Here is a 15985-nt window from a genome sequence, read left to right on the forward strand (position 1 = left end):
TATCCTTTCAAGGTTGTCAATATCTAAGCACAAATGTCACCACTAACAAGGACTGACTGTCAGAAATGATCAGTACGTGATCTTCGGTGTATTAGTAGGGAGAAATCAATCATTGTCTTCTTCTGGTACTTGTATATTGTTTTGTTTTTATAATAGATAAGTATTTATCAGTCAGTTAGGGCTACTGAATAGCAAGGATTTTTTAAATCACTAAAGAAATGCTGAAAAGCTAACCAGTGAAATGTGTGCATTCAGATATCTTGTAAGTTGTTTGATACACTGATCTATGTGCAATTTGAAAAGCAAATGAAGAAAAAAAGAATCGACTGTCAGATTACATGAAGTGCCATAAAAATATTTTGTTTAGATGAATGTGCCTTTTACCAGTCCACAGTTTTGCGGTTGAAAAGGCAGAATAATATACAGCTGGTTTCTTAAATGTTCATATAAATAGGTGTCACAGTGACTTTACATGAAATTTCCAAAATATATGCTAAGGCCCAGTTCAGCAAACTATACTTATTCAATGAAGAATACGAGTATGAGCTTCACTTTCAGTATATGTTTATACTGGAATCAATGGGACTTCAGTTGCATTCAAGCATACTTAACTCCTATGCTTAATAGAAATAAACAAAAGCACATTCTAAAGTGTGTGGCTGATTTTGGCCTTAAATCCTCTCCCAAATCACTATGGGGTAAATTTTGCATTCCTTATTTGAGCAAAATACCTGTGGAAAATGTTGGGAATTTTGCTCAAGTAGCAACTGCAGAATCCGACCCACTGTTTGTGTATGAAAGGGCAGCATGTCACGGAGCATGTGTCTGTTCTGCCATAGAAAAGACATGCAAAGGAAAACAATATATATTCACATAAGCCTAAAAAGCCATAACGGGGCATTTACTTTTTAATAAGCAATTTCATGGCTGATTTGCAAACTACACTTTGCTGTCATACTTTGCGAAGTGCTCATCTTTTCCAATAAATAGACACGCTTGAAAGCTTGACCTTTTTTTCCCGAAAGGAAGATAGATTAAACCTTTTTGGATAGATGGACAGATTCATTACATGATATTTTCCACAGAGATATCTAGAAACGTAACTTGACCTCAAAGTTCATCAGGTTAAACTGTTTTTAAAATATATATATACTGTAATAGTGTTCATTAAAGTTTTCACTTTTCATTAGAGTTCATTAAAGAATTATTCACAGGGAAGTTCTAAATACTTGAAACCTGTTCCTTTGGAGTTCATGGAGCTTGAATTTCTTGTGCAAGGTTAATATTGCAACTAAACTGGGAACTGATTTTCCCCCTCCCTCCTCCCCAATTATCTGTATATCCGTAAACATTTCAGTGCAGCTTTTTGCAAAACATTTTTGAGTTTCAAGATGGATTAGCTAGCACTGGTCACAATGCTATTGGTTCTAATTCCCTGACTGGCTGATCCTGTCCCATGCAGTTAGGAGCATCACTTAGAGGCTATTTTGGCTCTGTTTTGCTAATGGAGAGGCAAAAGTTAGTTTACAGTTTATGAACTTGAAATGATAACAAGACTTTGTCTTTTAATTTTTCCAATTCAAACAGTTTAGGAAATGCTCAATTATTGTTCGATAGGCTAGATTTGCCCAATCTGTTACTGGGTCCTACAAGGCAATTTCCTTCTTAATTTCTCTTCTCTTGAATCTGTGTAATTAATAGTTTCCTAGCACATCTGTCATAGGATTGAGGTCTAACTAACCACTGCTTTCATTTAATCTTCCCATAACCTTAAAGGAAATGACTGCCTGAAGTTACTGCCCCATTTTTAGCCAGGGAATTTAGTTGTGCTTTCTTGATTTACTGATAATGTTCCAGTATTTTGAGATTGTAAATAGCACTCATTTATTATGATTCCATTTTATATATGGGACATAGTCCCCTGAGAGGAAGACAAGGAGCCTGGATTGTAAGTCTGGGGCATCTCTGTGACCCTAACAGCATCCCAGTGCAAGAAGGCAAGGGGCTCACTGGCATTTCCTGTTTCAGATGGCCTGACCAGTTCAGTGTACCCCAATTCATGAATGTCATAAACTGTATCAGATATGTATCATGTAAGGTATCATTGGAAAACTAACAACACACTGATCATTAATATTCTTTCATGGTGTGTGTATAATAAACGCCCAAGGAACCATACAAATATGAAGGAAATGCAGAACTAAAATGTGTTCACCAGTCAAGCCTGGGTAGTGGGTAAACAGGTTTCTCCCAGACAAAGGACAAGCCAATGCCTCCCGCCACGTTTCATCAGAGTTGATTAGCAATCACATATCAAGTGGCATTTCATTTACATTGAAGAGGGCAGGAACAGATCAATTTGCATTCAGCAAACCACAGGGAAGAAGAAACCATCATGGAACTTCCTTCACTGCCAGACTCCATGTCCAGGACCGGCTCCAGGCACCAGCACCAGCAAAGCAAGCACAATTCCAGGGCCAGCCACCCCTTTTTTTTTTTTGCTTGGGCAGTTGCACTCTCGGAGCTTGGGGCAGCACGTTTTTTTGCTTGGGGCGGCAAAAAATCTAGAGCTGGCCCTGTCCGTGTCTCCTTCTTCACAACTTGAATGAACTTTATTTTGGGGGTGTAACTTTCACAATAATCCATTTTAAAGGTTCACTGGACTATAGAAGAGAGGTGCAAAGAATCTCTAATTTTCTTTGACCTAGCAAGAAAAGGGGAACCAGCACCTGTGCTTCGGTGGTAGGACCTGACTGAGAGACAATTGGCCATGCTGGGCAAAGTTTGATTGATGAGAGAAACCATCTTAAAGGCTTGCACCTTGCTAGATTAATTTTTGGACTTTTAGATGCGTGTTTTCACTTTTATTTGCTTGCAGCCATCTCCACTTTAGTTCTTTTACTTGGCATCACTTAGTCTAGTTCCTGTTGTTAATAAACTTGTTTTATTTTAATCTAAACCAACCCAGGACTGTGTTTGAATCAAAGTGATTGTTAACTCTAGTTAATGTGGCAAGCTGCTTGGTGCTGACTCTTTAAAGGAGCAAACGTACCTTATTATTCCTCTGAATGGCCCAGGAAAGGGCTGGACATTGCAGAGATCATGGTTTTGGAGCAATTTGGGACCGGGAGTGTGTTGGGATCACTTGGCCAGTAGTAACCAAGGCTGGTGGGTCCCAGAATGTGGTTGGGGTGTAACAAGCCGGCTGCTGGCTCCAGGCTCTGAGCCACAGTAGCAAAGTACTGAAGGCACTCAGGGTTACAGAGCACGCAGCGACATGGTCCCACACTGGTCTGGATTGCATTCCAGAATGTGATAGCCTCCCAAGACATTTTGCCTTCACACCTAGACACCTGACACCCAAAAGCTTACAGTACATCTCATTTGCCTAACATTAGTGAGAGGACTGAGCACCAAACAGGGAGCTAGAGCCTGAGGCAAAGGTTTCCCTGAGCAGCAAGTTACTGACAAAAGAGAAATCAGCCAGTGTGTTAGCAGCCAGGAGGAGACTTTGGGTGATGGGAAAAGTACCTTATGCCTCTGGATTTTCTCAGGGTCAGTGGTTCTGTTGCTCTGAGTACAGAACAGTAACATCATAAGCACCAAAATATTGCTGTCACCCATACAGGCCCTTTTCAGTGAATGGGGTTCAATGAGTATGTGTCAGGGGAGGATTTAGCATCAAATAATCCAATTATTTCGAGGTTTAAAACAGCCTCTGGTTGGTGTTAGCACTCTCAGTAAAATGGTATTTTGTTGTTTGCTAGGAAGGAAGGGAAATTAATAGAAGAGTATCATGTGAAATCATGTGAAATTGCAGAACTCAAATGTGAAATTGTGGAACTATTAACTATGGTTTGTAACCTGTCCTTTAAATTAGCTTCTGTACCCAATGACTGGAAGATAGCTAATGTAACACCAATATTTAAAAAGGGCTCTAGAGGTGATCCCAGCAATTACAGACCGATAAGTCTTACGTCGGTACCGGGCAAATTAGTTGAAACAATCGTAAAGAATAAAATTGTCAGACATATAGAAGAACAAATTGTTGGGCAAACGTCAACATGGTTTCTGTAAAGGAGAATCATCTCTTACTAATCTATTAGAGTTCTTTGGACAAGGGGGATCCAGTGGACATAGTGTACTTAGATTTCTAGAAAGCCTTTGACAAGCTCCCTCACCAAAGGCTCTTACGTAAATTAAGTTGTCATGGGATAAGAGGGAAGATCCTTTCATGGATTGAGAACTGGTTAAAAGACAGGGAACAAAGGGTAGGAATAAATGGTAAATTTTCAGAATGGAGAGGGGTAACTAGTTGTGTTCCCCAAGGGTCAGTGCTAGAACCAATCCTTTTCAACTTATTCATAAATGATCTGGAGAAAGGGGTAAACAGTAAGGTGGCAAAGTTTGCAGATACTAAACTGCTCAAGATAGTTAAGACCAAAGCAGACTGTGAAGAACTTCAAAAAGGTCTCACAAAACTAAGTGATTGGGCAACAAATTGGCAAATGAAATTTAATGTGGATAAATGTAAAGTAATGCACATTTGGAAAAATAACCCCAACTATACATACAATATGATGGGGGCTAATTTAGCTACAACTAATCAGGAAACAGATCTTGGAGACATTGTGGATAGTTCTCTGAAGACGTCCACGCAGTGTGCGGCGGCAGTCAAAAAAGTAAACAGGATATTAGGAATCAGTAAAAAAGGGATAGTGAATAAGACAGAGAATATCTTATTGCCCTTATATAAATCCATGGTACGGCCACATCTTGAATACTGCATACAGATGTCGTCTCCTCATCTCAAAAAAGATATACTGGCATTAGAAAAAGTTCAGAAAAGGGCAACTAAAATTATTAGGGATTTGGAACAGGTCCCATATGAGGAGAGATTAAAGAGGCTAGGACTTTTCAGCTTGGAAAAGAGGAGACAAAGGGGGGATATGATAGAGGTATATAAAATCATGAGTGGTGTGGAGAAAGTGAATAAGGAAAAGTTATTTACTTGTTCCAATAATATAAGAACTAGGGGCCACCAAATGAAATTATTGGGCAGCAGGTTTAAAACAAATAAAAGGAAGTTCTTCTTCACACAGCATACAGTCAACCTGTGGAACTCCTTTCCTGAGGAGGTTATGAAGGCTAGGACTATAACAGGGTTTAAAACTAGATAAATTTATGGAGGTTAAGTCCATTAATGGCTATTAGCCAGGATGGGTAAGGAATGGTGTCCCTAGCATCTGTTTGTCAGAGGGTGGAGATGGATGGCAGGAGAGAGATCACTTGATCATTACCTGTTAGGTTCACTCCCTCTGGGGCACCTGGCATTGGTCACTGTTGGTAGACAGGATACTGGGCTGGATGGACCTTTGGTCTGACCCAGTATGGCCATCTTATGTTCTTATGTACAAAGGACTGTTTCAAGAGCATAATCATCTCTTTTGTCTTGATTTCCCCCATCTGTTTATTGTATCCACCAGTTATTTCTTCTCTTAAAATTAGATTGTAAGCTCTTCAGTGGAGGGACTTTGTTGTTTGCTTGTACAGCACCTAGCGCAATGGGGCCCTGATCTCTGACTGCAGCCTCTAGACACTACCACAATGGAAATAATTAATAATTAAAATAATCCCATGGTTAACATATACATTAACAGCCAAATTCTCCCCTGTAAAATCTATAGATATGCTTTTTTTTTTCAAAAATGGACTGATTGTTTTTAATGGCTTGTTTATAATGGATCAAATTTAAAGGGCACATTTGCTCTGTTTAATTTTAAATGTCTGCTTCTGTGCTGTTTAAATCTTTGCAAAATAGAAAAAAACTAGATGATAGGGAAAAAGTAGTTTTCATTTTTACTTAAATTTTTTTCCACAGTGAAACTCGGGATGAAAAATGTTAAGAACTTTGTTACAGTTGTTACTGTTATGTATTTCTATTACAATAGCACCCATAGGCCCCAATAGAGGTTTTGCAAGGCATTGCACAGACACATAGTAAGAGTATGTGTCTGTGCAACGCACCACTGAACAGTGCACTGACCCACAGGAACCCTCCTACCAACACTACAAGAAGAAGAACTCTGCGTGGACTCCTCCTAACGGTCGAAATGACAGACTGGACCTCTACATAGAATGCTTCCGCAGACGTGCACAGGCTGAAATTGTGGACAAACAACATCACTTGTCCCGTAACCTCAGCTGTACAGAACGCAATGCCATCCACAGCCTCAGAGACATCTCTGACATTATCATCAAAGGGGCTGACAAAGGAGGTGCTGTAGTCATAATGAACAGGTCGGATTATGAACAGGAGGCTGCCAGGCAACTCTCCAAGACCACATTCTACAGGCCACTATCCTCTGATCCCACTGAGGAATACCAAAAGAAACTACACCATCTGCTCAAGAAATTCACAGCTACAGTACGGGAACAAATCTACATGGACACACCCCCAGAACCCCGACCAGGGGTATTCTATCTGCTACCCAAGATCCATAAACCTGGAAACCCTGGACACCCCATCATCTCAGGCATTGGCACTCTTACAGCAGGATTATCTGGCTATTTGGACTCTTTCCTCAGACCCTACGCTACCAGCACTCCGAGCTCTCTTCGGGACACCACTGACTTCCTGAGGAAACTACAATGCATTGGTGTTCTTCCTGAAAACACCATCCTGGCCACCATGGATGTAGAAGCACTTTATACCAATATTCCACGAGGATGGACTACAAGCTGTCAGGAGCAGTATCCCTGATGAGGCCACAGCAAGCCTAGTGTCTGAGCTTTGTGACTTTGTCCTCACCCACAACCACTTCAGATTTGGGGACAACTTATACCTTCAAGTCACGCACTGCTATGGGTACCCGCATGGCCCCACAGTATGCCAACATTTTTATGGCTGACTTAGAACAACGCTTTCTCAGCTCTTGTCCCCTAGTGCCCCTCCTCTACTTGCACTACATTGATGACATCTTCATCAAATGGACCCACGGAAAAGAGGCCCTTGAAGAATTCCACCTGGACTTCAACAATTTCCACCCCACCATCAACCTCAGCCTGGACCAGTCCACACAAGAGATCCACTTCCTGGACACTACAGTGCAAATAAGTGATGGTCACATAAACACCACCCTATACCAGAAACCTACTGACCGCTATACGTACCTACATGCCTCCAGCTTCCATCCAAGACACATCACACGATCCATTGTCTACAGCCAAGCCCTAAGATACAACCAAATTTGCTCCAACCCCTCAGTCAGAGACAAACACCTACAAGATCTTTATCAAGCATTCGTAAAACTACAATACCCACCTGGGGAAGTGAGGAAACAGATTGACAGAGCAAGACGTGTACCCAGAAATCACCTACTACAGGACAGACCCAACAAGGACAATAACAGAACACCACTGGCCATCACATACAGCCCCCAGCTAAAACCTTTCCAGCGCATTATCCACGATCTACAACCTATCCTGGAAAATGATCCCTCACTCTCACAGACCTGGGGAGGCAGGCCAGTCCTCGCTTACAGACAAGCCCCCAACCTGAAGGTGAAATACTCACCAGCAACTACACACCACACCACAGAAACACCAACCCAGGAACCAATCCCTGTAGCAAACCTCGTTGCCTACTCTGTCCCCATATCTACTCTGGCGACACCATCAGAGGACCCAACCACATCAGCCACACCATCAAGGGCTCATTCACCTGCACATCCACTAATGTTATATATGCCATCATGTGCCAGCAATGCCCCTCTGTCATGTACATTGGCCAAACCGGACAGTCCCTCCGCAAAAGAATAAATGGACACAAATCGGACATCAGGAATGATAACATACATAAGCCAGTAAGTGAACACTTCAATCTCCCTGGTCATTCTATTACAGATTTAAAAGTCACTATCATTGAACAAAAAAACTTCAGAAACAGACTTCAAAGAGAAACAGCAGAACTAAAATTCATTTGCAAATTCAACACCATTAATCTGGGCTTGAATAGGGACTGGGAGTGGCTGGCTCATTAGAGAAGCAGCTTTTCCTCTCCTGGAATTGACACCTCCTCATCCATTATTGGGAGTGGACTACATCCACCCTGATTGAATTGGCCCTGTCAACACTGGTTCTCCACTTGCGAAGTAACTCCCTGCTCTCCATGTGTCAGTATATAATGCCTGCATCTGTAACTTTCACTCTATGTATCCGAAGAAGTGAGGTTTTTACTCACGAAAGCTTATGCCCAAATAAATCTGTTAGTCTTTAAGGTGCCACCAGACTCCTTGTTGTTTTTGTAGATACAGACTAACACGGCTACCCCTGATACATAGTAAGAGGCTGTCTCTGCCCCAAAGAGTTTACACACTAAATAAACAAGGCAGAGAGATTGACGTGCCCAAGGTCACATAATTGGTCAGTAACACAGGTGGGAATGGAACCCAGATCTTCTGACTCCCAGCCCATTGCCATAGCTACAGGACTCTGCTGCTTCCTGAGAGATATAATAATAACAATTACGTTATTACCTCCAGATCAGCAGTTACCCTTCAGGGGAGCCGGCAGTTCCTTTACTGAATGAGCTTTTGTTATAGAAGTGCAGTCATTTAATTTAATTAAAATAATTTCCTCATACAAACTGTGGACTAAATCTTGTTCCCATAGAGGTAAATGACCATATTGCATAGGAATATAGGAATTGCTATAATTGATCAGACCTGTGATCCATCTAGTCCAATATCCTAGTGGCCAGTACCAGATGTTACAAAAAAATTGCAAGAAATTCTATGGTGGACTATTATTGAATAATTTGCCAGAGGGGGAAGTTGCTTCTGCTGGCTTATGCCTTGGAGCATATTGGTTTGTATCCCTTATTTTAAAAAAATCCTATCTAATATAACAGCAGATGTTCTCATAATCCATATAAATGTATAATGCTTTTTAGTACTAAACTCTTGACCTCAATGCTATCTAGTGGCAATGAGTTCACAATTAATTTATGCATTTAGTTATGACATGTCACCGCTCCCCGGTGCCTCAGTTTTGCCATCTGTAAAATGGGGATAATGATACCAACCTCCTTTGTAGAGTGCTTTGAGGTTTACTTATGAAAAACATACCAATAATTTCTATAAACCATTGTAATTTTCAATATTATTTTCTATTCTATTCCTTATCCACCCTACATTTTGTTTGCTTTTTAATTTTTTTGTATCTCTGCTTCACATTGAGTGGTGGTTTTCATTAGCTGATCTGTCCATCATGTCCTGTTCCTGAGAAGTCATAATGAGTAAGGACTTGCAGGATTTGGCTCTAGCTTACCTAACGTCAAAACTGATCTCACACATCTCTTTTGAAGGGAGAATAATATTTTAACCTGCAATTCAGCTAAAGCTGAATGTCTTTATGAATTGTTAGCACATGGGGGGTGGGGCACTCCCTGTTGTTTCTGAGACAAGTTTAGGATTCTGTGTCAGGCACCATCAGAGTAGCAGGGAGATAGATGGATACAGTGATTGGGTGTGGGCAAGACATGCAAGGCAAGGTTTAGGTGGGAAAAAAACAGCTGAATGGTCTTGAGCCAATCAATGACCTCTGAGTCAGCTTGGGAAGACCTCCGGGGAGCCCAACATGAAAAGAGTAACTCTACCCTTATCACCATGTGACCATACAAGTCAAAACAGTGCTCTTGTTTACACCTGGGCAACCCCCTGGAAGTCATTGGGATTGTGAAGTTTGTCAGGGCAGATGTTGGACTTGATTTCACTGGGGCTGCGTGGCTACAGCTAAAGGCAGAAAGCTGTTTGAAGGGACACAGGGGCTTTAATAGTAACTCCAGTACTAACCACATGAAAATCTCATATTTTAAAATTTCAAAGCTTCCCTCTGTGGAATCAGAGAACATTGTGTTCTGAAGTGGGAAAGGTCTCCCGATTTAGGGAAATAATATTCCCTCCAAGTCTAGAAGGGCATGACATTTTCTCCTTGTTTGATTATATTTATTAAGTATATTAAATATGACCTAATTTTTTAAGGTTGCTCAAGCTGAGAGAGTTCAAAGGATTTTGAATGACATTTTTTCAATTTATTTTTGTTAAGCCTTTGCAATAATTGTAAATAATCACTTTTATAAAGAACAAATGGCAGCGGTCAAGTAATCCTTCATGTACATGAGTATATGTTTCTGTGCTAAGGAAATCCACAAAAGAAAACGCAAGAGAGACAGTTAGATCAAAATTTAGCTAACATTTATCAGAGAAACTAGGATTTAACAGTCCTTGCCGTTTAAAGCAAAAAGCCCAAGAAAAATATATGGCATCATAAAAGGTTATTGATATTCAGGTGGCAACAACTTATCAGGAATACCAGCTTCTCAATGTAGTTCTTTACCTTTACAAAATAGGGTTCAGTTTTTATTTTTGTTTTATTATTAAAATGACACAATAGGAAGGGCTTAGCACTATCATAGGTGACAAAGAGATGTAACTTTTTGTCTATTAGTAACTGAAGTTTGGCAGGCTTAATGCCGAGGTCTGGAAATTTAAAGAAGTAAATTTGAAAGACTAGGTTGTTAATAGTCTTTGTTGACTATGAGATTATTTTAGAAATATCTGAGGTAACTGAAAAATTAGTTGTGCAAAATCCCAAGCTTGCTTTATTCTCCAGCCTTACTGATGATTGGTTTTTATTGTAAGTGTTGCCAACTCTTGCGATTTTATCCCATCTCACAAAATTTGATGTTTTCTTTAAAGATCCTGCTCCTAGAGTCAGGTGATTAGTTGGTTGTTTTTTTTAAAGCATACAAACTCTCCCAACCCCCTCCATGTTTCTAGCCCTAACAGTGGAAGAGAAGATCTTGAAATTATGAAACCTAAAGTCTCAAAAACCAGAAAACAAATATAAAGATTTTTTGTTTGTTTTAGGTTCTAATTTTTAAGCCAATCTCATTATATTTTATAAATTGAGGTTGGCAATACTGTTGTATGTTAAAGTGACACCAGAAATTAAACTCTCAACTTTTTTAGCCTCTTTAACAGAAAAATCATTTCTAGCAATAAATTTCAGGTATTTTAAAACCTGAATATGTCTGTTTTATAATGTTTTTCAATGTTTTAATGTTTAATGTTTTTTTAATTTACACTCGTTATCTTTATCTAGTTAGAGTTTTAGTGTTGTTCTGAATGCGAACATCCTTAATCTTATTGTCAACCTCACTAGATTGTTTTTGTGTTACATGCCACATTTTTTATTGGTTGATACATTTATACAAAACAATATGATTTTTGACTCCAAGGAGTCAAATTTAATTTACTGGAGAAACAACTCAATAAAAACTAGATGTTGACTGCAGAAAAATGTCTCATCCAATGGACATTAAATGTAGAAATTAAAGAATTAAAATCAGATTACTGGTCGGCTAATCCAAATGTTCCTAATACAGAGATGGCTAACAGGAATCATGGAAGGGCCTGGGGATATAGTCAGGAATACTGTAGGTCTAGTAGATAGGGCACTAAACAGGGACTGAAGACCAAGGTTCTCTTCTTGGTTCTGCAACTAACCTGCTGCATGATCTTGAGCAAGTCACTCACCTCTTGGTGCCTATTTCCTTTTGCCTATCTGATCTATTTAGGTGGCAAACTCTTCAGGGCAGTGGCTGTCTCCTACTCTATGTGTATTCAGTGCCTAGCACAATGGAGCCCGATCTCAATTGAGGCCTCCAGGCACTACTGTTATACAAATAATAAATAATTATAATGTTCCTCATCTTGCTCGTCCCACTTGGATTCATGGTAAGAGCTGTGTAATATGCTGATTTATGTAACATTCTTCCCCTTCAGTGCCAGAGTGGTGATGAGGGAAAGAGAGCGAGAGAATAACCCCCTCGCCCCAACCAATAAACTATCAGTGAGATTTACCATCTCACTGCACAACCTATCAACTCATTAGTAGAGTTGCTCTAAATATTTCATGGGGGAAGTTCTCCTGCCCAAAAGTACACTGATTTTTTTTTTATGTGATGATTTAAATTTTTCCTCAGGAAATTTTGAAAAAAAAAAAGTCACAGATTTTAAAAAGTCATTTTGATTTTTTGAAATAGAAATGTTTTAAGTAAAAACAAAGTGAATTATTTTGTTTTGTTTCTCGAAATGTCGATTCACAAACAAGGTCTTGTATGGGTTTGAAACTTCTCAGGGGCAAACCAAAACACCTCAAAGAAAGCTTTTTTTTTTTCCAACTGAAATTTCACAGGGGAAAGGTTTCAGTTTTCCCATGAATTCTGCTCATTAGTTAAGAACTTCCTTAAAACGAATCCATAGTCAGAGACTTGATTTGGCATGTCTAATTTTTAAAGATAGTGGCTCCTAGCTCTTCTGATGTAGTGTAGTTAGAGAGGTGTTTGCAGTAGGGGACGTTGGAATTTTGCAACGTGTGAGACCTGAGGTACAGAGCAAAGGATGGAAGAAATACTTTGCCAGAATGTGACTTAGCTGCTTTTACACCCATCTGCCCAGTCTCCTATAGGTTTCAATGGGATTTTTGGTTTATGCTTCCTATTATGTGGTTTTAATTTTTTGCTTTCTCAAAGGAAGAGACTGAAATAAAATATTTCATTCACAAAGCTCTGCCTTGAGCATATTTAAAGCTATGCCCCACATGCGGTGAGGCCAAAGCATATGCCACTGCTGAGCCAGGTGCATGGCTCCACCTCCTGCTGCCATGTGAAATGTTAGGATTAATCCAATGCATTTAAATCAGATTGCCGTAATTGCAGTACGTCACACTGGAACAGGCAGTAACTTGTATTCCTAGCACTGTTGGTCAGCATCTTGCATGTGGCCTCCCAAGTGTTCATTTTCAATATCTACAGTGTGCCTACTTCTCAATCGAAAGTGTCCCTTCGGCTTACGTAGCAGTAACTTTCCTGGAGTGAGCAAACGGAGGTGGATTTATCTGTTCTGCACCTGTGCTGAGGAGAGAGAGACATAGCTCACTGGGGTGAAGAGATGAAAGAGAGAATATTTGAAGTCATCCATGTTCAGGAATGCTCAGCAGGCGGCAGAAAGAAAGACATGGCTCAGTAGGGTTTTTATAAGGGCAGCAGAATGCACAGTACAGCAAGAATCCATATAATCAAATGGCATAAGCAAGGAGACAGAGGCAGTGGCCCCCAATACCAAATTAAATGACATGCTGGATGATGGATTTTTCTGTATTGCTTTTCATGTATTTTTCAAGTTTTTAATGTAGAAATAAATAAATAAATATTGAAAGATGCTAATTTTCACCTTATAAAGTGAGGGCTGTTGCCCTATTATTACTAGTTATCTGTACTACAGTATTGAGGTATATTAGTGTGATAACATGTAGGGGCAATACTTGGACCCCAGTACACGAGGAGTTAACACCAACTTCACTTTCCCTTCCCCTTGGAAAATCCTCCTGGGAAGGGCTGCTGGAAAAAGAGCAGAGGTGAATGTTTATGGGTCGGCCTGGGAACTGAGTGATTCCCCAAGGTTATTTTGCTTATGGAAACGTGCACTGATTTTTATCGACAGAGATTTGCTCCTGCTGATTCCTACTTGTTTAGTCCTGCTGTGATACCCCCAGCATACAATGGTGTTGTGTTCACAGGATATACACAGAGAAGTTAGTTAAAAAACAGAAATATTCTTGCTGGAAGGCTACAATGTAACACTGCTTTTTTCCTTAGAAATCAGAACAATAATGCACAAGAACCCCCAAAGAGAGGGAGAAAACAGGCTGCTCCCTAAGGCAGAGAGAAACAACTCACCCCACCTTCCTTTAATTGGCTCTCTTCAGACTGACTCTGCTTGTATGCACTACACTTTGCAAGCAGGACTAGTATCTGCCCCTGCTTCCCCTTCCACACTCTTAAAGTGATAGCTTCCAATTCCAACACAGTCTTCCTTCCTGGAAGAAGCTAGTTTATAATAAGCAGTTTAATTTGGGTCAAATTCAGATGTTGGCTATTTTAATTAGGAGGGAATAATCTAGGGATAAAAAAATATATGCAGACTAAAACTTTGAAACTTGAGTGCCCAATAGAGCCTAGGCACTGAACTGAGAACCTGTGGCAGCTGTGAGGGCTCACTAAAATAGGGTTACCATTTGTCCGGATTTACCCGGACATGTCCTCCTTTTTGTGCTAAAAATAGCGTCCGGGGGGAATTTGTAAAGCACTCAAAATGTCCGGGATTTCCCCCCTCCCCCGGCAGAGCAGAGCAAGCGGCTGGGAGGGCTGCAGGAAAGTCCCGGGCTGGACTCCAGAGCAGCTGTAGAGGACCTCCGCCCTGCATTCTGAGCAAGTGTATCAGCACAAAGTGCAGCCCTCCCCTTTTGCAACTGGGAGCGGTTTCTGCCATGCAGCGTAGCAAAACGGGAGCGAGAGCACTTTGTGCTGATACAAGGGCAGCTCTCCCCTGCAGCCCAGTCCGGCAGCACTGTGCAGGGCCAGGGACCGGGTTTTGTTGTGCTGGGGAGCTTAGCCACGTGTCCGGCTCGCACAGAGCCCAACACCCTGTTCTGAGCAGCAGGGTAAGGGGGCCAGGGGGCAGGAGAAGGGGCAGGGAGGTTCTGGAGGGGGCAGTCAAGAAACGGGGGGGAGGGCTTTTTGGGGGGAGTGGAGAAAGTTTTGGGCAGTCAGGGTACAGGTAGGGGGTAGGGTCCTGGGGGGCAGTTGGGGGGGGTCTTAGGAGGGGGCAGTTAGTGGACAAGGAACAGGGAGTCTTAGGTAGGGGGTGGGGTTCTGGAGGGCAGTTAGGAGCAGGGGTCCCAGGAGGGGGCAGTCAGGGGACAAGGAACGGGGGGAGGGTTGGGGGTTCTGGGGGGGCGGGAAGTGGGAGGGGCTAGGGCGGGGCTCCTCCCGTCCTCTTTTTTGCTTGCTGAAATATGGTAACCCTAACTAAAAGTCAGGCTGCCTTTACTTAAGTTTCTAAATGTGGATTTAGGTGTCTAACTTTAGGTAGCCAAATTTGGAAATTTGTCCATAAATCCCAGACAAACTTTAGTTAAGACTGAGTTATATTGGAAATATCACCCTTAAAAATTATGTTAACAGAACACTGTGCAGCAGTTAAAAGAAACAAAATGTTTAAAAGTCAGGAAATTAATTGAAGATTCATTACCATCCTTAACTCTGACCCCTGTATCTCACCCTATGCCAGTTGCATTTTCTTTGTGGGCAACAGGCATCGCTAGACCCACCTACTTCCTGTGTCTTGACTGGTAAACAACACCCGTGTATGGGCTAGAGGCTCAATCCTCCCCCAGTTCAACCAGCAGTTCTGAACTCAGACACCAATACACTTCTTACTATCTCATACAGGCCAGACGCACAACCCCCCTCCACCCATTCTTCTGCTACAGACTAGAGCCTACATAATTTTGCACCTTATGTTTTAAAGCCCAGTAAGGTCTGAAGATCCCAGTTTTACCCCATCCACCCTCCTGATACAAGCTAGAAAAACTTCTGTAACTAGCCTATTCACCCTCCAAATAGGGGCCTGAGCCTCCAGATAAAGGCCAGAGATCCACCTTACTCCATATACCCTATACCTACTGGCCAGATTGCCAGGTAAACACAAGTGGGTGTGGAAATACTTTCTTCAGCCCCTGTCCTTTGGAAAAGCCCTACACCAATGTGTAGTTCCTGCTAGGCAGCGTCCTTATGCCTGCTGTCCATACACATTGCACTTCAGGTTGGTCACCAAGTAAAGTGAAATTGTGACGTGGGAAGAGGGGATTGAGGCTCACTCTTGGAATCCATCTCCAGGTGTGACACAGTTGGGACACTGCATGATGTCCTAATAGCTGGTAAATTGTTGGTAGCAATCATCTATGCCATGCCTGTTGATATTAACACTCTAGTGCAGGGGTTTGATCCCAAGAAAGCAAGGATCCATCCTTACTCTGCCCCGGACAGCCTCTTGTGGTGTGGTGCAGAGATTCCCTC

The 15985-nt window shown here is 41.4% G+C and overlaps 1 protein-coding gene across 6 annotated transcripts in view; it reads left to right on the forward strand.

Moving 5' to 3' along the window:
• Nucleotides 1-15985, forward strand: part of LOC101935126 (glypican-5-like) — a 623976-nt gene that overhangs the window by 212073 nt on the left and 395918 nt on the right. The gene's annotated exons all lie outside the window — the stretch shown is intronic.

This window comes from Chrysemys picta, chromosome 9, assembly GCF_011386835.1.
Source record: "Chrysemys picta bellii isolate R12L10 chromosome 9, ASM1138683v2, whole genome shotgun sequence".
Classification (NCBI taxonomy): Eukaryota; Metazoa; Chordata; order Testudines; family Emydidae; genus Chrysemys; species Chrysemys picta.